The sequence below is a fragment of the Dermacentor variabilis genome, unplaced genomic scaffold (assembly GCF_050947875.1).
Source record: "Dermacentor variabilis isolate Ectoservices unplaced genomic scaffold, ASM5094787v1 scaffold_12, whole genome shotgun sequence".
In the NCBI taxonomy this organism is placed as follows: domain Eukaryota; kingdom Metazoa; phylum Arthropoda; class Arachnida; order Ixodida; family Ixodidae; genus Dermacentor; species Dermacentor variabilis.
The window spans coordinates 47875807-47899089 of record NW_027460280.1 but is presented as its reverse complement, the minus strand read 5'-3'; the positions used below and the strand labels follow the sequence as shown (position 1 = coordinate 47899089).

General features: G+C 46.7%; 2 protein-coding genes across 3 annotated transcripts in view; one reads left to right on the top strand and one right to left on the bottom strand.

The window, feature by feature from the left end:
- LOC142566094 (fibroblast growth factor receptor 2-like) overlaps positions 1–21036 on the bottom strand; it is a 90544-nt gene extending 69508 nt beyond the window's left edge. For both annotated transcript variants that reach the window (XM_075676860.1, XM_075676862.1), the window contains exons 1-2: positions 20828–21036; positions 2505–2552 (exon numbers count right to left, since the gene is read on the bottom strand). The gene's annotated coding sequence lies outside the window, so the exon portion shown is untranslated. The remainder of the gene's footprint in view (positions 1–2504; positions 2553–20827) is intronic.
- LOC142566095 (uncharacterized) overlaps positions 1–23283 on the top strand; it is a 155032-nt gene that overhangs the window by 37645 nt on the left and 94104 nt on the right. The gene's annotated exons all lie outside the window — the stretch shown is intronic.

The following is a 23283-nucleotide window of genomic DNA, read 5'->3' as shown; positions in this document are numbered from 1 at the left end:
CGTTTTCCCTCTCGTCGGCGCGCGCGATACGAGCGGCGAAACCTTTGGCGCGCCTCTGCGGCGCGTTGCCGCAGTGACGCGCGAGCTCACGCAACCGCGACGCGACGTGACGACAAGTGACGAAACGGGCATGATGGGACCGTCGATCGTGCAGACGGCAGCAGCGGTAGGGGCTCGCGGCATGTGTATCAGCTGATTGCAGAAAGCTGCGTCGAAGCTAGCCAGCCTGGGGTCGTTAACGCGGCATCGCAGGCTGCAGTCTCGCACGTGCGCACATCGCCGCTTCCAGTGGCGCGCTTCTTTCTCCAGGTTGAGACCGTTGCTTCCTCTCGTGTCAGACTGGAGGTGGACTGCTGGAGAAAATAAAGTGGCGCTGGAAACGCGAGGCGCGCTCGTGACTCGTCGCCGCGCGCGCGCAGCGAGGGGGAGGCCAGTTTCTTGGCAGACTGCCAGACTCCCAGCGCTGGTCCTCAGAACGCCTGGACGCTGAGTGCGATTTGGTGCGTACCGCGAAAGACCCGCTCGCGGGACAACGTTGATGTTTTGTTTTACGCTTTTTTTTTCTTGTTGTTTACGCTGTTCGAGAGTGTCTCTGTCAAATCTGTCATAGCAGGCCGTGAGAGCGCGCCTCGACCCGCCGGCGCCGAGGCGTTTCAACGTTGGCGGGAGCCGCTTAAAGGCGCGCTTAAGTTGCCGGTGAGAGCACGAGGAAAAACGTTCTCTCTCGGATGGCACTTGACGCAAATCTAGACGGTGCCCCACCTGAGCGCGAGCGCACGATGCTTAAACTTTCCATGCGTTCAAATGGTCCCGTATTGGGGGATCGAACAAAACTGGGTGTAAAGCAACAATGCCAGTGACCTGAGCACTAGGCGGCTGCTTTCAGAGCACATGCACATGTGTCGATGAGTTGGATGGCTAAGAATCCTGCAAACCTGCGAGACACGTTGCCATGGAGACGGTTCATATCTTTTCCCAAAGTACTTATTTTTACCTGCCATAATGACGTTATAATTTTCTAAAATACCTGATTCGATTTGGTCATGTACTCGAACTTTGAACACGATCTCTTCCACGCATTTGAACCATGGAAATCCGTGTTTATTGCTGTATTATAGCTTGCTACATCTGTTAGTTCTTCGAGTCCGATTAGAGTTACTTGTAAAAGTAATTTGTTAAAGCCTATTCGGTCGATGTCTATGTGGTGAGACAGCCTGTTGCGGGTATCCCTTAATTTGGGTCTCCTAGCAAGGTTTATAAAGCCCATTTTAAACATTATCATGTATGTATGTATGTATGTATGTATGTATGTATGTATGTATGTATGTATGTATGTATGTATGTATGTATGTATGTATGTATGTATGTATGTATGTATGTATGTATGTATGTATGTATGTATGTATGTATGTATGTATGTATGTATGTATGTATGTATGTAGTCGTATGATGCAGCTGAAATTGTTACCCACCAGTAATGCAGCTTGAGTCGGCACAACCGAGAACTGAACTCCTGCTTTCTATATAAGAGCCCACCCTATGCAACTTTTTCGCAGACTAATTCTCAGGATTCAGGCATAGCGTAATTTCTACCATTGAGCAGCGTGCTCCATGTTTGACGTTTGGTTCGCTTTGCAAGCGCGCCAGAGGTAAAAATATTTTTCAGTCAGAAACCAGCTAGAAAGAACAATGAAAGTGCAGAGTGTTACGAAGCCAAACTGGCGTCGTTTTGTGGTATGAAATTAGAAAAGGAAAAAAAAGTGATTTTCTTATTTCGTACGGTCCCCCCCCCCCCCTCTCCTTGGTAAAAACGTTCCGTCTTGGTCGGGCAGACGCATTACAAATTGATCATCCATAGCGAGACAGGGGTTCCGCTGTCGCTGCCTCACCACAGAACAGGCTGGGGCTTAAAAACAAAGGCAACGCCCAATCCGACGCTCGCTCGTGAGCTTGTGTGTGCGAGCGTGACCCCGTGTCAATCACCGGCCACGACGGAGTAATTAAAGTTTTCGCTGACGGAATGACGGCCCGACGACGGGCCATTGTGGCGCGAGACATCGATTGAGATGCGCAACGGCGGTTCAGCGATCGCGTGTGCTCCGCGTCTCTCAACGGGCTGCGCGGTGGAGGCCGAGAACGACTCGAGGAGTAACGGCGACCTTACGCAAACATGTGCGTCGTCGTCGTCGTCTTCTTCGCGGCCTCGTCCCGTCTGTCTTTGCAGCCTTTGTTTGCTCCGCCGCCAACCACGAGCGAGCCTTATTTGTGGGAGCGCCAACCACGCTCGCTAATGCCTTTGTTGCGAAAAGAGAGTCGCTAATAGTTCGCGCTCCATTTGTGCTATAGACACCGAGCCTTCAACGCGGCTTTTCTTGAGCAAGAACATCGTCAAGTAACGTTAGGTAACTGTCGGCGTCCTGGACAAACATGCGCGCTCATCCATTAAAAACGAAAAAGAAGAAGAAGAAAAAAAGAAGACAATTATAAAGCGTGGAAGTACTCACCTTATCTCAGTCTAGAGTTGCGTATTGTGGTCATAGGGACGTGACCTCCTGCACAAAAGAAGAAAAAGATAAACACGTGCTATTGTTCGAGTGAACTGACCAAACGATGGAATGGCGGTCATGTCACACGCAACACTATCAGCAGGCTTTGCTAACGGCGCAAGCAAGCTCCGCGCAATATGCCATTGCCGATCGCCGGCTGAACTTCCTTCGCGTGCGCAGCCTGTTTCAGGCGCTGCTCTTCGTGCCGTTCTTTCATATATATTTGCTGCGGATGCTGGGCGGTGACGTTGATTCGATGCGCCTTGCCTTATCTCCGTCGCGTCATGTTCGCGTGATTTGCTATCTCACGCATGATTGATCGGCGCACTGGGCGCATCGGTATTTTCCTGAATCCACCTCTGCTCGTCGTGCTCCGCTGATATATTTTAGCTCGTTTTATTTTCTACCTCTATAAACAAACACCTACTGTCGGTTATCTGAAAAAAAAAAAAGATTCTTTAGCCTGAGAGATGGACATTGGGCCCTATTTCTTGTTTGTTGAAACGCCACGCTGTGAGCCTGAGTCTCGGTTGATCATGTAGTACAAAGCGTTCATTTGGCCTGACAGTTCACAACGTTTCTGATTAACAATAGAAAGAAAGAAAGAAAGAAAGAAAGAAATGTTCACCTATCTCGCTTCTTCGAGAATCCTTATCGAGAGCTATGGCACAAGTCAGTTAACAAGAGATTTACTCATTCCTCTGGCAGTGTCAAAAGCCTTCGCCTTCACTTCATGTCCTCATGAATTGACTACAGCGCCCACTTGTACACTACCACTACAGAGGCAGCAGAGGGCTTTGGTAACAGCCTTTCAATGAACATACAAGAGAGTAAATAGTTGGCGCTATAAATGGTGCCTCCTGTATAGCTGCCCGCAAAACTGGAACCTCACGATTCGAATGCTCAACTCACTGGTTCAACTGTCGAACAAACTGTGTTGGCGAGAGAGAGAGAAAAAGAAAGCACCCACGCACCGTAATTTCTACACTTCGTATTGTCCAAGTTAATACAAACCTTCTACGAGCTAGACTTATTGAGTGCTACCTGTCGCAATATTCTTCGTGCTTGTCATAGCCGTATCCCTAAAACCTCGTTCACACACGAGACCAACGGAACAAACATTAGGCTCTTCCATATGTCGGTAATCTCCCCGAAATGCGAGCGCGATTTACCTATGCGACGCCGCTCTTAGCGGCAGTATTGGTTCGTCTCTGCGCTGGAAGGTTTCGAAATGGATTGTTCCAGAAAACAAGGCTTTCAGAGAATACCGGGCAGGCAACACGAATAGCAATGAGGGGGCGAATATCGGCACGATGGCGCTTCGCCTTGTATAGTTTACACGTGGGCGGCGGCGTTGGGATTTATATCGGTTACCGGCAGCGGGCCTTCGCGAAAGGAGCGTGCGCCGACGTATCGCTTTTTTTTTTTTTTATTCTCTTCGCCGAGGGCCAGCCGTTCGATCAGCGTCACAGCGGTGAACTGGGACCTTTCCGTGTCGACATCGCGCGTTGCGTGCTCGCCCTGTTGCCGGGCGCCACTCTTCGGGTCACTCCTTGTGAGCGCAGTATCAGAGAGCCAGTGCAGCGTCACGCATAACTCTGACGAGGTTAATCTTTAGCGCCAACGCCATAGGGTGAACGCGATAAAAAAGCTACGAAAGGTAGCGGTACGTGGAATATCTGGAATTACGAATACAAGTACGTGTTATTCGGTTATCCATTCGATTAATAAATTTGGTGGTCGGCATTGCCGGACACACACTTATCGCCCGAAATACGGGATAACTACGATTGTTGCAGCCTCGGCACGGGAAAATACCTGCGTAAGTGGTTATGGCAAGGTCTCTTTCGAATGACTCGGTTAAATAAACCGTTGCCCTTGTGCCTTGGTCACTCCGCGAGGAAGTATAGCAGGAGCGCTATAACTCAAAGATATTCCAATCTGCTTCTATTGCATTTCTGCCACTAGCCCTCCACGATTGCTAAAAAAGACATCACCGGTCTGTCACGCGACGTCACGGAAACCGCAAAAACCTCCATCTGACGTTTACACGCTGATTATGCATGATTAGGGCGAAAAAAAAAAGAATGATAATATTGTTTTTCGTCACTAGCCCTTCGCTATGGTCAAAATCTGTCGGGCTCCGCCCACTTCGCCTGACTGTCACGTGACGACACGAAAAAGCGACAATTGACTACGTCAAAGTGACATGTACGCACAAAAGATTGATTATTATCCCATCTCCCCCACACTGCTGGCGCTGAGCCGTGCTCCCGCATGGGTTGCAGAAGATAGTGCTAGCCATTCCTCCTTCCCCACAAGAACCACTTCTCTCTCTCTCTCTATTATGCCGAACAAAACTGAATTATTGTTCGGGATAGTCCGAGACTACCCCTTTCCGAAAGGCATAAAGATGGCTGCCCGCCGATCGCTTTGCCACAGGCTGCTCGGAGCTGCCATGGAGAATGGATTTCTCTGCGAGTAATAAGAATTATGCGCGGTTTTGTAAAGTTGTCGAGCCCGTTCGGTAGGCATACCACATCGCTCCGCCAACTCTCCTTCGCTGAGGATTCGTTTTAACTCCATTTTTAACCTGCCATTGCATGCCGCCGCGATTTTTGACCAGTCACGGCAAGCTAAGTAAGGGGAAGCGGACCACTCGCGGGCGCCGGCACCGCCCTCCTCATCGGTTACCTACTTACACTGCGCTAACTCGGGCCCACCGGAACCTTCTCCACTTCTGCGTGCTCGTTACCCTCTTGTCAGCCAATTAGATAAGAAGAACCTGTCAAGCTGTCAAGTAAAACAATGCAATTTGCTTTCAAAGCAAACGAAAGTGATCTTCCATAAACGAGGACGGCGTTGGATTGGGCGGTTCTAACAACGGGCGCTGCGAGTCACCGCCCGATGCTGGCGTCAACGGTTTTGTCAATTTGACTTTAGAAGAGTTTAATAAAATCAGAATGGGGAAAAGCTTTACTGTATGCGAGTCCAGGGTCGATATGTAACGTAAGGATTTCTTTCGCGAGATTCCATTTCTTTTTTATCACCCACCGTTCACGGCCGGCCGATCCCAATGATAACGTAGGCGGAGCGCCGCTCGGACCACTGACGAAGCGTGGAAAGGAATGGATTTGTGAAAATAACCGTTACATTGTCCACGCCAACTCCATGTCTTCGCATGCCTTTCTGCCTTGTAACTAAGAACCTCTCTCTCTCTCTCTTCTTTTTTTTTTTTAAGGCTAGGACATCGAGAAAGCACGCGGGCTCGATCGTGTGATTTCATTAGTGCTGTTCTCTAGCGCACACCCCCCCCCCCCCTTCCCTGGCAGGAATTCCAAAAAATACGAGCACTTATTTTCACTTCAGTATATAATCAGTAAGTGGCGTAGTTTCCGTGAAAATGGCAAGAACACTTGAGATTATTTAAATTTTTCTTCTTGTTCTGTCCTTTTCCGTTTTGTTATATATATATATATATATATATATATTTGCGCGCGCGATTCAGCTACTCACCCTCGCCCTACTCACCCTCAACCCGTGTTCCGTGGCATATTCACGAATACACGCCTAAACACTGTCAGGACAGTTGGCGGCTGGTTTTTAGCACCCAGTTCTGTCATTTGTGTAACTTATTTTGCTCCCTACTATATATCCTGTTATTTGCAAAAGCCACGCAGAAGCGCAGTGTAAATAATAGAGCCCGGCCAATGAAAGGACGCGCGGTAAAAGATGCGCGAGGAAACCGCGTGGATGCGTGACCTAATTGGCTAACGCCAGCTCTCGTGCCCGGAGCGCTGCACGGCGCCCGGTTCTCGTGGCGACAGGAGCCACGTCTCGTGCAACGCACGACAGCTCGCAGTCCTCGCGGGCGGCTGAGCGAAACCTCGGTCAGCGCGCGGTCTGGCCGCCTGAACTTGGCGCGAGTGGCTTCGCAGGCCGAGCGACCGCGATTGCCGGCTGCGAGCCGGTGCACCCCGGGTCGAAGGAACGCCCGCGTGGCCAGGCGCGCGCGCGTGCACAACAGCTCCGGCCGCCGCCAGCGGCGGCTCAGACAAGTGCGCATCTGGGAGCTGCACTTTCGCTGAGCGGCTGTTTTTCGGGCGGCCCGCCGTTCCTCTAAAATTAGAGTTCGCCGAACGATGGCGGGCAGGCACAGTCGACGACTCCTCTGGCACCTTCGCCGCTTGCACCTTTTGGCTCGCGGCTGCCTTCGCAGAAGGAGACCGCGGCTCTCCTCGGTGCCGGCCACACGACGCGTACGTGAGCGACGACGCGTGCGCGGCCGCGCACTGCGAAGCGTTGCGCAAATTTTTTTCGCGTATGTGCGCCTCCCGTGAACACTTGGCGCTGGTCTGCGCCCACTTCTGGGACCCGAGTGGATCTGTATGCGCGATGAATCAACCGCGCCCCTCGCCTGTCGCTCGCCCCTCTCGTCTACCGTGTGAAGCGCGGCGGGTCATAACGGTAAACTGGCCTCGCGATGCGGTTCGACCGCGAGCGTAGGTAATTTATTCGCCTCGGGGCGACAGCCTGGCTTCTAGCCTTTAAAGCTAACCCCCGTTCGCCGTGGCAGTAAACGCTTTGCAGTTCGTATTCTCAAACGATTGATTATACTATCCTCGAAAAAAGAAAACGCAATATTAATCGCGGAACAAACGAAAGAAACAAATTTATTCGCTCTGCAGATTATATACTTAAGCGTAGGAAACTACCACGGATGTATAACGTGTCACGAAGAACGTCACTGTAGTTGAGGAATGCAAGAGACTTACTGACGTTGCTCGTCTTTTTTTTTCTTTTTTTTTTCATGACCTCTACCTTGAAATCGCTTCTACCGAGCGTACGTCAAAGCTGCGACACAATACAGTGCAAGAAGGCATTCCTATCGACTTATACTGCATTAGTTTTACAAGAAATAGTTCGTCCCAGTTGGTCCTCGAAACAGCATTATTCAAAATCAGCAACCAGAAAATAAAGGACAAAACCTGCGTTAAACTACGTTTCCGTGGGACTTTTCTATCATGCTCCATGAACTTATTGCGAGAAAGAAAATCGCAAAGTATGATGATGCCTTTAACTGCTCGCTATATGCTAACACAAGAGGTATTATAAGCTGCGTGTGTGTGCGCAGTAACTTTCGCACCTGACATGAGCACCCTGAGGATGATATCACGCAAAACAACTATCTTTCATCCTGAACGAATACAAAGGAAGAATAGTCTCGAAAACACTCGAATAAGGCCTGCCATCGTGCTTTGCTTTCACGTTTGGGTAAAAACTAATGAGCGAACGACAACGAAGAAATCAACAAGTTTAGCGGTGAGTGAGAGTAGCTTCATGTGAGAAAAAAATAAGGAAAACATCGGATTATCTTTCCTGATCGGCGATGGGATTTAAAGTCGTTCCATGATGACAACGATAAGAACAATCTGCCGCTATTACGCACTTTTACGCTATGCTACTTTATATATAAATCTCGTGAGTCTTATTTCTTCAGGTATTTTCTTCCTCGATGTAGGCTGAACGATGTGAAATTCACGAGGAAAAACGCTACACGTCGCACGTTTCGAAGGTTTCAGTTTTTCCTTTCAGTATGAATAGCCTGCTGTAAATGTTCGGTACAGCAGCGCTTGGTCGTGAATCCGGATCTTGAGTTACGCAAGAGATCCTCGTGACTGCCGCGAAATATGTACGAGCAAGAATAGGTTTTCTTCGCTTTTGCGCTTCTGAAAGCAATCTTGTGAAACCGCCTCGTCGTTTGACGATGGACGGACAGGCGATAAAAACCGTGTAGTAAAGACGGCGTCAAGGACTCTTACGGCAACATGCAGCAACGAACGGACTGACTAATAATGCGTGCAACGCGAATCAAATAGCACGCGAATCCCCACGTTTCTGTGAAATGGCGTACGTTACGCAGTCAATAACTCTCAATGGCGTTTTACATCAGGGTGAGCTAACTCCCAGTTGCTGCTGATTCGCTACGATGCCGCCTCGGATTGTGGGATCTCCATTTAAACTGCCATTGGTGTAAATTTTCGCGCAACTCATCTGGTTAGTGAGCAATTATGCATTTCTAGTTCTTAGCGAAGAAGATGGTTCCTTCGTTGCTCTGTTTTCCGTCTAATTTGGTTTCGTTTGGCGTTGAGGGACACATTATTAGAATCTTGGGGGCGCCTACTCCTGTCGTACGGCTGGTTTCGCAGAAAGTAGACGTCAAGCTATAGCTCATTTGGCGCGTTTGCAAACATAGGCCCTGGACGGCTTCCGGTATTGACCACTGACATATAGCTTGCTATATTTAGCGTCCAAATATGGCAAGGGCAAGTCGCAGGTGTGCGTCAAAACAGAAGCCCGCTGATTTTCAACACTTTTACCCTATACATAATAGCAATTTTACAATTAAGCTTGGCGTAAGGTATATGAAACCTTATACGTGTTATTCTTGAGGCATTATTTATTTATTTTTATTTGCACTTTGCCTACATCACCACAAAGCATTGCGTGGAGGAGACGGGAGACATGAATCTCAAAATAACAAAAATAACAATACATTGTTGTAAAATATATATAATAAAAACGAACAAAAACGCGCATATTATGCGAAATTGCACAGAATATAAAAAAAATAATAGAAACGCACATTCTAAATAATAAAGACACTTCGGGAGAATAATTCCATTTATGTCGACGTTATCATAATGAACAGAAGAAGAATTCATTATTAGTTTGGTTCATGATATCATCCGGGAGCCGATTCCATTCTTGTATTGTTCTTACGAAGAAAGAACTACCAAAAGTTTTGAACGGGTATTCTAATATTTTTCGTGAATCATCCCGACGAAGCGAGACCTACGTCGGTTGTGAGACGTATTCGCGTGGATTAATAGCATTCTTATTGTAATAAATATTACGAAAAAATTTAAGCCGAAGTTTCTGCCTTCTTATTGTCAAAGGTTCCCATCCCAATCTTCTTTTTATTTCGGAAATACTTGCAAATGAGTAATAGTCATTACTTACAAATCTACTTACTTTATTTTGCACTTTTTACAGTCTATTGACAAGATACTGCTGATGAGAGTCCAACATTACACAAGCATAATCTGGAATTGATCTTACATACAAAAAGTAAAGTGTTTGTTTTGCAGTTTGTGAAGCCTGCTTAAAATGCCTCCGTATAAAATATAACCTTTTGATTGCCCTTTTCACTGTAAATTCGATGTGCTTATTCCACGTTAAGATGTCAGGAAAGTGGACGCCAAGATATTTATAGTCGGACTCGTTGGTAATTGTTGAATTGTTAATAATGTAACTTGTCTCTCATTTATGGACACGGTTAGTGAATGCTATGCAGCAGCATTTACGGACGTTCAGGCTCTCCATAATGTTTAAAAAGCGCGCTAAAGACGTACACCGGACAACTTAATAGAGCAGCTGACTTACGACGTTGACAGCGCTGACTTACAATTATAAGCCAGCGCTGGTGTGTGTCCCATCCTCTATTCTGTGCATCTTCATCTGTGCATCCACCTGTACAAATAAGGCGGAGTGCTCGCCGCAGTATTCATGCCCCAGACGTGACCGTCTGTAAGAGCATAAAAGTTGATGCCTCTACTCCGCCCTTCAGGGCATGCTTTGCCTGTCGGCAGGTCAAGGATCATTTCATCTCTCCTCGCTTTTCCCAAACTATATCCATATAGTGAGGAGGCTGGGGAGGGAGTAAGGGTCGTCCGTGGCTCCGTTAGTGCCCCGAAGGAAACATCATCCATGTCGGCTGGGGGGGAGGAAGGCAGGAGTTTGGAAAGAGTCCAAAGGATAGGTAGCCTGTCTTGGCCGAGATGGGGAAAGGGCCAGGGGATTCAACGCGAGCACTTCCAAAGAGAGATGAGGAGTAAGAGCTATCAGACATTTTCCGGGAGACTGATTGATATCCTGTGGCTCTTGACAGTTGCTCCTTCCCTTTATCTGAAAGCGTAAAAACAGACTTTTTGTAAATAGAAACAACTTAAAAACACCGTTTTTGTTCCTGAGTAGTAGTCTGATAAGACACGTGAGCGGAAGTTTCTTGGGGCTTCAGGCTCGCTGCACTTATCGCGCGGGAGACACCGTCTTATTTTTCCCTAGCGTGGCATCAACCACCAGAGTTACCACTTAAACAATTCAAAACAGATTTCAGTACTGACCGTGGTACTGACACAGTGACGTCACTAGTGGCTGCAATTACAAGAATGATAAATTAATACTTCCTCGCATACGCACTGAACGCATTGAATAATCGCTATTAGGCAAAAAATTAGCGCTCGAGTGTTATTTTTTTTTTTTCATGTTCGTGCGGGTTTGTGAACTTATCGACGATAACAAAGTTATAGTTTTCTCGATTTGGTGAAACTTATCCTGCCTAATGTACACTGCTCCTTTAAGCATTTGTCGATTTCCATGATAACCCCAGTTCTCGCTCACGCGCAGCATTTTTCCCGCGGACGGCACGGTCGCACGTATACGCGCGAATCGCGAACACGGGGAGAAGCTTCGCCCGTGTTTACATTACTGACGTGCAGAGAGGCTTTGGCTGTATCAGTGAATCCCCGATTATGAGGTGAGTGCTGCTATCAGTGCGCTTCGCATTCACACTTGCTTCGAAACTGGAAAGGGCCGCACACCGACGCGACGGTTAATTTCGACTCGCCGGGCAACCTTTTGTTGCGGCGCGCACGCGGCGTGGAAACGCTCGCCATGTATAGATTGTGCGCGCGCCGTGAGTTGGGCGCCTCAGCAGTTCTGTCACGTAGTCCACCCATCGTGTGGCTCGTGCAGGGGCAACCAGGGGGACGCCTCGGTGATAGCTCAAAGGGCAGCTGCTCCAGCCATGCCTAATCCCTCGAGCAAAATTAGCAGTACACGGGCACAACCGATGATTTAAATTCATATTGCTTTTCAGGAAGCTGAGCTCGGGCGGCATAGCCACTTGAAATGAAACATGCTATAAGCATGTATCAGAACTGCGTAACGTAGAAGAACTGTCTAACGATTTTTTTTTTCCTAATGCCATTCCTGTTGGCGTTTCGTCGTCCCTCCGACCCGTGTTTCACCTACGTTATGTAATCGGATTCAGCCGGTCCGGAGTGCTCAATTAATGTGATAGAATCGGGCGAAAAGAATCGTTAAGTTATACTCGCCTTGAATTTACCCATTCCCTCGTACAGTAAAGTGCTGCTTATTGGAATTATCAGCGCGGAAAGCGCGGCATCGGTGAAGCTACGCCGACTGCTTGCCCGCAACGTCGCAAGTATATGCATAGAAGGATAGACATACGCATAGAGAAGCATATGCATACGCATATCCTTCTCTATGCGTACGCATAGAGAGGGATAAACAGTGGATCGTAATTAAAAAGACCCGTATAAATAGCACATACACATAAGCGAAACGACTGTGTGGTCCGCTTTCTATACGTTGCCGTGACAAGCCAACAGGACAAAAGGGTCTCGGGAACATGGAGACTTGAACTGATTAACAGCGCGTGAACAAGGGAAGCATAAGCCTGGAACTATCGTTTCGACAAAGGGATTTGTCTTCGTCAGGCGAATACAAGTCCGCTTAAGGAAACTTTGGCTCGAAGCGATCAGGAATCCCTTATTCGCTTACTGCAATGGCATGGTTCTTCGCATACGCCCACCGGGGTAGCTCAGTAGCTATGGTGTTGCGCTGCTGAGCACGAGGTTGAGGGATTCGATCCCGGTCGCGGTGTCCGCATTTCGGTGGGGGCGAAATGCGAAAACGTACGCTCGTGTACTTACATGTAGGCGCACATTAAAGAACGCCCGGTGGTCAAAATTAATATGTAGCCCTCCACTACGACGTGCCTCATAATTAAAACGGAACGTTTTCTCGCAGGAAAGTGCCATAATGGAGCTGTTGTTGTCTCAATAATGGTATAAGAAAAGAAGGAATAGCCGTCGTTATCCAAATTAGTGGTGTATATAATTGCAGCTTTCTGGCTACGTTAAGGAACTTAAAAGAAACACTCAATAACAGTGAGGCGCTATTTGAAAGATGAGAGGAGTAAGAAGCGGCATGTCAGTGATATGATAACCGCGACCACCTCGTTTTTGTTGAGATGATGAAATGAAACTTATTTAAGAATGACGAAATGAAAGAAAGAATTACGGAGGCAAGGAGCAGGTTAGACCGTGCGTCTTGGGGAGCCAGAGAATCCAAACTTCGCCAAGTGAAAACCCTGCAGGGCAAAAATTATGTGCGCACAATTACACAGGTGCAAGAAAGGTCGTGCCGGCCATATACGATCACGAACTGCCACCTGAGCATAGCTCGAGAACTTCGTATTTGCAACGTTTAACTTCGACGCACCTCAGCGGTAGGAAAGCTTTAGGGTGCTTTATAACCGCCGTCAGAGTCTCTTTCTTCACCTAAATTACGTTATCAGCACTTTGTGCTTTGTAAACAAAACCGCCTACTTCGCTTAAGCGAAGCTTCTTTGGAACGGGACAGAGTTTGTGTGACCTTGGAATTTCGTTTAAGCTGAGCCTGCTGCATCGAGAGTGACTGACCTTCGCTCCAGGGTACTGCCTCCCTCACAATTCAGACAGCGATACAAGGAAAGGTCTGTTGTTGAAAGGCGCACCGCCCTTATGAATACTGTATACAGTGCTGCTATACTGACAGGAATGGAAAGGGAACCGAGAATTAGAAGAGAGCAAATAATTTCAGAGATTAAACTCTCCATGCACCGACTCGGAAAGAGGTACTTATCTAAGGGAGCTTAATACACACGCTGTCCCTCTTCGCTAGTCTTTTTGTTTTTCGAACACACATGTACACAAACACGCGCGACCACTGACGCATTCACACGCATGGGGCAAATAGAGCTGTTACGACTATTCAATTGGATTACATGAAAATGTGGACATTACCTGTTATGCTGAATCAGAACGAAATTTCTAAATAAGAAAATAATTTCGCCGCTTAAGTGTACGACTTACTTAGCATACGTGCTGCAATTGCAGAATGAAAGCCAGTCGATGCCTAAGGCTTGTCTGTTTACAATATTGAGACTACAGTTGCCATTTTCAAGCATGTGTTCCCAAAATCGCAGTGAAATGCCATCGGTGTTGCTAGTTCTTATTTTTTTATCAGAAACTGTTCCTTACGCCCCCAGAACAAAGCTACATAGAAGGCCAATGACTCTCGTTGAAAACTCTCGGTGCAAGAATGTCTAAAACGGGCGCTACAGTTTTGAGATTTACATTAAGCGAGCTCACCTTAATTGGAAGATTAAGTGGCTTCGATTGTGCATACCATTTACAATGTGTAAATAATTATAAATTTAGTTTACGGCATATTGTTACTTGTCATTCAAGTAATGTCCATCTCTTGAAGTAGTCTTGCTATACAGCAATTTTTCGAAAGTAAAAAAAAAAAAAAAAGAAGTAAACGAAATTAAGAGAACAGTCAGAATATATGCCTTTAAGATTTTCGTGATAGGTGCAGTGAATTTCAGAAAAAAAAAGTACTTTCTCATTTTGAAGGCATACACAGCCACGTTGCTGTTCCGAATGCTTGGTGTCGCGTAGTCACTGCGTCTCTCATTTTCTGTCACTGAGCACGATGCAGAGGGTTCGATTCCCGGCCGTGGTAGTCGCATTCCAAAGGGCGTGATGAAAAAAAAAAAAAGAAAGGCTCACGTACCGAACTTTGTGTAAACGTTAAAGAACGTGAGATAATTCAAAGACCTCCAATACGGTGTCTCTTATGGCCATTGTCCTGGCCTTGGACTTTTAAGAAACATCAATCATCGTAGCCAGCCTTCCTAAGATTCAGTACACAGAGCCGGAGGTGCCCAAATTAATTATTGTCGTAGCTACTTGAACACAGAGCTCAAACGTCCAGTTGTCACTCAGAAACGAATTTTGCTTCCACAGAGAGACGCTGCGGCGTTCTTCCTAAAAATGCGGTACGACTGGGACCGAGACTGGAGAGAATAACGAAACGTGCCCGCAGGCTCTAACGGCTCCTTAAACAACGGCACCAAACATCTGCGCATGATCTAAGCATTGTTTGTGCAAACGCACGCACACACTCTGCGCGGTTGGCGGCGCCGAGGAAACTAGAGTGGCACGCATTATGCGTAACAGGATCCTTGACGCACGCACGGCGTCAGAGGAGATAATTTCCTCCTGGTTGCTGCTCGCTGAGGAAACGACGTTTTGCCATGGGGCGTATTTCACAGTGCATGGGCCTTCAGTATCATGAGCAAGAAGGCTGCATAGACTTCCACCGCTCTTCTGAGTAATAAGACGGCGTCAGAGGTGAATGCCCTGTCCAGTTGAAAGCGAAGAAAACAAGTATATGCTTGTACGACGCGGCGAGCTTGCGACAGTCATAAAAGAATTCAACAGTGCTTCCTATCCTGTTAGATCATTCATATAGTCGTGAATTAGCTTTTGTTAAGCGGAAAGAAGCAAGGTGCTTAGTTCTCGCCATAAAGATGCGCCACAGTCGAATTGTGTTGAAGAGGCTATCACTCGTCAAGCTAGAGAGAAACGAAACTAAGAAAAACGACCCACTCCAGCAATCGAAATGGTAGCCAGAATCTTAATAGACCTTCGATGAGTAAAAATTTTCACGGCAGAAGTATACGAACTAAATGGGAGGTAAAATGGAGATGGGGACGAGGGGGGGAGGGGGAAGGAAGCACGCAAGGCAGCGCTATTCTCATAGTGAGGCAGCCATGCGAAAGAACAACAGAGTCGACAAAATGTAGAGGAGAAGCTGTCTTTCGTCTTGATAATCAATACAAGATGGCTCGCGTATAAAGAGACGGAAGCTCAATTCACGAAGCTTTTCTTTCCTAAGTGCTCTGGGCTATTGGTCAGTTGCTTTCGCTAATAAGATGTCAAGCTTCAGGATTGCCTGTAATTTTCTCTTACGAACGATTGCAGCGTAAGGGCATTTTGTGCTGTTGTTAAAACATTTGTTAAAATAATAATAAAATGTTTCCACCCTGAGGAAGGGAATTCATCCGTGCGGGGAGGGGGACAAATGAGGGGGCCGGTTCAAATATTGCTGACCATTTTTTGGGTCGCTTAGAAAAGGAAGTAACGACTGCAATATCACACGCCGTGTCTCAGGGAGAAGGGGGGGGGGGGGGACTTTGCGAATGCGAGCCCAGGGCCCGTATTTACAAAAATGCACTACTCTAGAATTGTTCATAAGAAAAAATTCCGACCAATTCTGATGCTAGATATACTATCAGTGAAGGCGAACGGCCAATGGCAAAAAGCACTTACGAACGCAAAGCTTTTTGAATTCAGTTCCATGGGCCGAATTCACGGATTTTTTCATTCGTAAGTGCGCCATTGGTAGGTAGCCTTCTCTAATATGTCCAGCCTCACGATTGGATGAAATTTTCTCTTACAAACCATTCCAGCGCAAGAGCTTTTTGTGAATGTGGGCGCACTTCGAGAGTAGCAGTACGTTCTTTTTCACTAAGGAAAATAACGAGAACAGTAATAACATTCAGCATGCACGAGTGTTTTTCGTTTTGTTTTTGTATAAAGGTCACCGCCTTCGCGACTTAGATAAACGTGGCAACAAAATCAACACCATAGAAGGGTGGTTGCGCTGCGCTCGCCGGCTTACGTGTGCACACACGCCGGCCATCAGTCACGCTTACAACGAAGGCCGGCGGCTGTAACTCACACGTATACAGTAGTTGACACGCTACAGAGACGAAAACGCTGGCCTTTCGACTTTTTGCGACAGGGTGGACATTTCAATGCACTGGTATTACCTCTGTGCAAGGTAATCGAATTCACCCTTCTTGATCGGTGGCGGAATGCCTCAGGCATTATTTCAGTATACGACGGTAAAAAAAAAACAGAAAGAAAAGAAAGAAGAAAGGAAAACGTCTAGCAGTGCGAGGAGGCAAAGAACCAAATGTGCTGTAGAGCGAGAGAGAGAGAGAGAGAGATATATAAAAGACAGGAAAGGCGGGGAGAAATGTGCCGTAAGTTTCAAGTTATGTAACTGACTGGTATGTTGACAAAGACATAGGCGAATTGTACATATTGACTGTAATCGATGAGCAAGCATCTAAAAAAACAACAATATCCATGAGGGATTTTGCGTGGCGTAGGGTCTGCGACGTCAGAAGCTTTTTTTTAGTTAATGTGTACGTTAGGCGGCACCAGTTGGAATGTGCTCGAAGTAATCTCGGTGGTGAGAGCTCCTAATGAACGAAGTAATGGATTTGCCTACTGTAGGCTGGAGACCGATTACAGAACAAACAACGAAGGAGCCCCAAGAGTGACTTCACGCTGTTGCTATAGCTTACAGTACAGTACGTTCGCTTTAAATATGACGTCAATTATAGACTTTCAGTGACGCGAGAAGACTAGTCGCATGAAAACGCGCTAGGTTCAAAGAACAGCGTATAGTGTGCCACTGCTTCAGTGGCATGACCATGTCTGAATTATTATTCGTGACATCGCAAATTTAGACGTGTACAATGTGCTTTATTTGTTTTTGTACAGCTCACTGTTCGTAGTGCACGCATGCTATGCTTCTATTCCAAGTATCTTCCAATGTGGCACTATAAAGTGACAGCTCAGCTATTCCGTGATGCTGTATTTAACACCTGGGCTCAAATTTTGCGCTGGAGCTGTTCGTACAAGAGCGCGTACAAGAGCCAATTGCGATATCGGACAGAATTATTACCGAATCCCAAAGAAAAACAGCACTTACGGGCGAAAATCTTTGCGAATTCGGCCCTTGATTATAACTGTCAGTAACATGTCAACTCATTTTTTGCTTGACAAGAAGAAATAGGAGCGCTGAAATAAGTCGTATGGGTACGCATATAGTAATCTTTCTAAACTGCTTATAAATTGTTTCCGACGCTCAGACCACCTGCGAGACAATAATCAAATTTTACGTCTTCTACTCCCTGTCTAAGTCGCGCCGCACGCTTAGGTGTCTGTAAGTATAGCGGCATACCTTCGGTGTATACGTTGGTCGCGCATCCTGGGCATGTGTGAGCTGGTCGCAGGACGCGAGATGTATCTTCAACTGTCAGCCCGGCAAACGCACCATCCTCCCACCCACGCCTGACATTGTCTGGTTGTTAATAGCAAGCGCGTGTCTCTCTTCGCCAGCACATGAGACCGAATGGTTTCCCCTTTGCTGCTTGTTCCAGTGCACCCAGGGCCAGGCGCGAAAGCGAACAGCCTGGCACTGTCACACATGCACCTCTGAAGACATCGAGCAGTAAAATTCGTAATTTCCTAACGCATAATAAATAATGGCCATCATGTCTAAGAAACGGGATGTGATTTTAGTTGTCTGACCATGCATTTGAATGCAGGCTTGCTTTGCGTGAGTTCATTTGGGAGCCATGTCACCCGCTCTTGCCACTGTATGATTTGGCAGAGGATAAAGCTACACGAGTACGACTTGCGTAGCGCAACACACAACGGAAGAAGAGATGGTAAAGTTGAGACTTGGTGTTAGTATCGAAGGTTTTACGACCCTATGCATACAATTTCGACACAGTGGCCAAACGCACTGGTAACACACACACACACACACACACACACACACATATATATATATATATATATATATATATATATATATATATATATATATATATATATATATATATATATATATACGGACTGGGTTGTTCTTGACCGGTGCACCTGAAATATTTAAAGTCATAAGTGTAAGCATTGGTAGCGGCCTAGTTCAACTTCAGAGCACCGACTTCGACTGCAGGCATCGACTTCAGAATGTCCTGACAAGCACATTTGTCGAAACAGACGTCGAGACAAACGTCGGAACGCCGCCTCTGGACGGAGGCTCTAAAACTTTATAAGGGGCTTGTCGTTCGGACAGCCTTAGGAAAATTAAATGAGAAGCGTTTTTAGACCGCGACCCAGTGCGACTGCGACGTGGAAAGCCACAAAAGCGCTGCTGCGCTTTTTGAAATGCGCCAGCCTTTATGACCGCTTGTGGCGAACTGAACGACGAACAATTCGTTACGTGTGTGTGCGATGATACTGGGGACTTCTCTCCTTCCTCTGATCTACCCCCTTCTCCATTGTAGGGTAGTCAGCCATGCTTAGCCTGGCTAACATCCCTGCCTTTTTCCTTATCACTTCTCTATCTCTCCTCATCTCTTTTTTTAACTTTAACTCATTTCTGTTGCGTCTTAGTGCAGACATCGGCTATTCTAAAACAACTGTGGGCGTCGAAAACAACGCACATCTTGGCATACAATGCAATCCTAGAATAACCTCGGGCAAAGAAAACTTCGCTTTAAAAACATAGGGTCATCCCAAGGATTTACAAACTGACTCAACTATTGGCTCCTTGAGTAATAAGCATGAGACTACGAAGTTCCCGTTATTACCGCGTGGCTACCGATGTGTCCCACTAGCGCGTAACTGCCATATTTCCATGGTTCGATGCCACGAGTGATATTACGACGTGACGCGAAAAGCTTTTTTCGCGTACCTCTAGCGAAGGAGTGCAAAATAATTCCGTTCGTTTCATCTTACGTAATTTCAACAGAACTGCAAGTGTGTTTGCCATGAAAACCAACCTTTCACTTACCCCACTTTCTTCTCGTCGTAAAATCGCACGTTTAGTTCTTTTTCATAAATTATGCCATCATTCAACACTCCGCAACGATTTCATTTTTCAGCCACAATACGTATCGCCTCGAATCGACCACCGTTATAAAGTTGGCCTTGAATCATGTCACACTAAAACTTTTTTACAGTCATTTCTTCTGCGGTCATCCACGGAATGGAACCATCTTACTGATGAAGTCGTACCCATTTACGATGACCAAAGATTTCGAGTAGCTCTGGCTAACATTGTGCAATTGAAGCTTTTTTGGCTGTTGTTGTTTACTGTATGGTTGTAACCTAAGTGCGTTTGCATTTACCGCTTTACTGTCTTAGTTTGCTACCAATTTATCATGAGCTAAAAATGTATAATCAGAAACCTTTGCACTTAAACGTTCTAACTGCTTACATTTGTTTCTTTTCTCATCTGCTGTAACCCACACCCTTCTTTAATGTATTTGGCCGTGAGGGTAATAATAAATAAATAAATAAATAAATAAATAAATAAATAAATAAATAAATAAATATGACAAGTGGGAATAGCGCGAAACCGTCGGGCAAATCTTCAGTCCGTGCAACAAATGCCACATAACTAACCTTGAAGTGAAAAATGGAAACCTTTGTTTACTGTGTCTGACATTGAAAACATCGACAAACACTATAGCACCCTTATTCTGTTAGGTCTCATCGCATTTAGGAAGCATTTAAATTGGATACCCGCAGAGAAAACTTTGGATTATTATACTCCCTCAGTACGGTGTTAGTCAGGCTAGAATTCATTACGCGTCGCACCCCGAGCGTATTACGCAGCAGCTAAGACATGGTTGCTTCGTCGGTTAATTGTTACAGAGAGGATGAACGCTGCCAAGCGAGGCCGCGAATCGACGTTTACGCTGCAAGATTACCACCACTTCCTTCCTTTCAAGGTAACTCAACGTAGTCTCACTATAGCTTGTCGCGAGTTGTCTGAATTAGTGGAGTAAATTGCAGATTAATAGTTTAAAACCTCCGTTTGAAGCTTTACGAAGCCATGTGGTACGTTCTTCCGCTGCTCAAACTTTGATTTAAAAGAATGCATAGAAATGAAATTAAGATAACAGCAATCAAGTGCGCAAGCCATGCGCGGACACGACACTGAAGTGGTACCTTTAAATATTTTCTTTCGATTAAAAATTTTCCCAAAAAGCTCATAACTCCTACACCCGATAATCTAGGGAATATGAACACATGAGATTCCATATAAAAAACCCACATTCTCCCACGTATCAGATGGCGTTATTGACTTTACGAGGCATATGTATTTGTTGAATATGGATGACAGTTTGTACGTAACGCTCGCAAACGTGTCACAGATAAGCCCTTTAACATAACGCAAGTGTGCTGCTGCTGAATGACAGCTAGCGAACACAATAAAATGACAACGCGCATTCCGAGACCGAAGGCTCTAGCAAACATCTGTCGACGCGAATCGGAAGCCGGAGACGTGCAATGTCTAATATAAATGGGTGTTTTCAGAACGAAGCAGGCTCATGAGTGCGAGAGCGTACTTCGATCATTGTCAGCGTTCAACATTTTCGATGACAGTCCTCGCGGTAAGTCTTGCCAAGCAAAAGAGTGCAAACTCACCGGCGCAGAGGAAGTGGCACGAGGCTCGGGCCGTAATCCAGGTAGACAAAAACAAAACAACAAAAGCGCGACGGAAGCACGCGTGCGAGTCCGCGCTCCGGGATGCGGCGGAGACGCCGGGGCAAGAAGCAGGCGTACGTCGGACTGCTGCCGAGCGCGCGGAGCACAGGATCGTAACTGGCGGGACCGGCGGTGGCCGCGGAGTTTCTCGCTCGAGCAACGTACGCGCGCGCGCGCGCGCCGGCGTGGGACCCGCGGGAGAGAGAGAGGGGGGGAAAGCGCTCCTCTGGGAGAGAGGGTGGCGGTGACGTCACGGGGAAGATGCGGCCGGTCGGGGTGACGGTCGGGCCCCTCTCGGGCGTCCCGCACCGCTGCGGCCGCCTGGCTGATGCTCGGGATGCAACTCTCCCTCGGGCCCTCTCCTCTGCCGCCTCCCGCGCCTCCTTCGCGTCTCGTACGCGCGCGTGCTCCACCGAGTTGCGCCCGCGAGTTGCGCCGGAGAGGCCTAGAAGGTATTGTGAATCGCAAGAACGCGACACCTCTGAGCGATGTCGAATTGAATATGTCTTCGCTCCGTCAGAAATGCGAACAGACGGCGAAATGCTTGTCGGGCCGTCTGAAATGTACGAAAGAAGGACCAGGTAGAAGGCAGAGGGATTTCTTCGCTTATGGTAAGAAAGACGAATGATCAATCAATCAATCAATCAATCAATCAATCAATCAATCAATCAATCAATCGGACATGATAATTTTGCTGCTGCAGACAAGATTTTTTAGGGCTTCTGAGAAAAATGACTTTCCTGTTACGTTAGTCTTCCGTTTTCGTTCGCCTTTGACCCCAACTACTGCCAGTACTAGCACTAGTAGTAATGCTACTACGGGTAGTAGTAGTAGCAGAGTAAGAACAAGGAGAAGCGGAAGGAGCCCAAAACGAAAAAAAAATGAATTATTTGGCTACTGGGGGACGCAGTTAATTCATTTTATCGGGTCCGCCTGAACCAGATGTTGGCTTTTGTATCAACAAGATCGCGTTGTGGAAAAAGGTGAACGAAAAGCGAATAATTCCATAACAGAAAAGCCGTTTCGTTCAGAATCTTAAAAAAATCTCGCAGGACTGAAAAACAGTGATGGAGTTTGACTTCGTCATTTTGGTATCTTAAGTTCTTTCGGAATCAATAATTACGGGACCAGAAACCGACCATAAGAGATATACGTCAAAATTAGGAGTAGTTCTATCTGCTTGCGTGCGACACTCGGGCTACGTGTCTGACTGCCCCGTCATCTTAAGGCAAGGCAAATGGGCCTGATGAACACCATGGTACTCGCATTTCGTCACTGTTAAGCATTACTTTCCTCTTTGACCGTTATATGTGATTAGCCTCATGTTCCTTGGTGCGTGGGCGTCATGAGTCGGCAAATATGAAAAGATAAAGTTCGTACTAAAAACCGGCGTTTTGACGGACCGTGGTAAGTCATGGAGAGGCGCTGCTGCTATCACGCATGCTCGCATTATTATGAAAAAACGAAAGGATGAAGCATGCTTACGTCTTCCTTCCCCTTTTTAACGGTGACCGAGCTGTGTAACTGAGGAGAACGCTGCGTCTCTACTCTTTGCAATATAAAACGTGATCTATAATAGGGACTTGTACAAAGAAATCTCACGTAACTAGCTAGGATGTCAAAGCCGCTTACTTATTTGTCGGTTTGGAAGTTTTCGGTGATGCTATAGTGCAAGCCTGATTATTGTCAGGAAAGGGGGACCGCACTGTTTTTTTTCTTTCCTGTTTTTTTATTTTACTGTTTTTTGCAATCTTTGTGTTATGTGTAAAATAATTAATATGGTCGATATTTTACATAGCATCGATCGCACTTTCAGAAGAGGGTGCGTGGCACAGAGTCGATGAAGAGAGGACTTGGGCCCTGTTTCCCACTTGCCACGCCTCTCTCGTTGCTCCCGAACACTCAAGTGCGGCGCTGCTATATGATCACCAGAAGTGAAGGACAATTATCGTCTTGCTGCGCATCACATAATACGCGAAATTTCAAGCACAGAAGTACTGAGTCATGTAATTATATAGTAGTTGTGTACACATGAGCCTTTCCCTACACGAGCACTTTTTCTTGCAAAAAGAAAGAAGAAAAGGAAAAAAAGAAAGCAGATGAAACGAAACCATGATATGGGGCCATTAGCACTCCTCCTCACCTCATCACCGAGGAAGAGATAATAGTTCAAGCACACCTGCGCGCTGGCTCAGTGGCTATGACGTTCCGCTGCTGATCGCACGAGGTCGCGGGCTCGATTCTCGATCGCGGTGGCCTCATTCTGAAGGGGACGGAATGCGAAAACGCTCGTCGTATTAGATTTAGGTGCACTTTAAAGAAAACCCCGGGATGGCCAAAATTAAACCGGAGCCCTCCGGTACGACGTTCCTCATAGCCTATAGGTATTGCTTTGG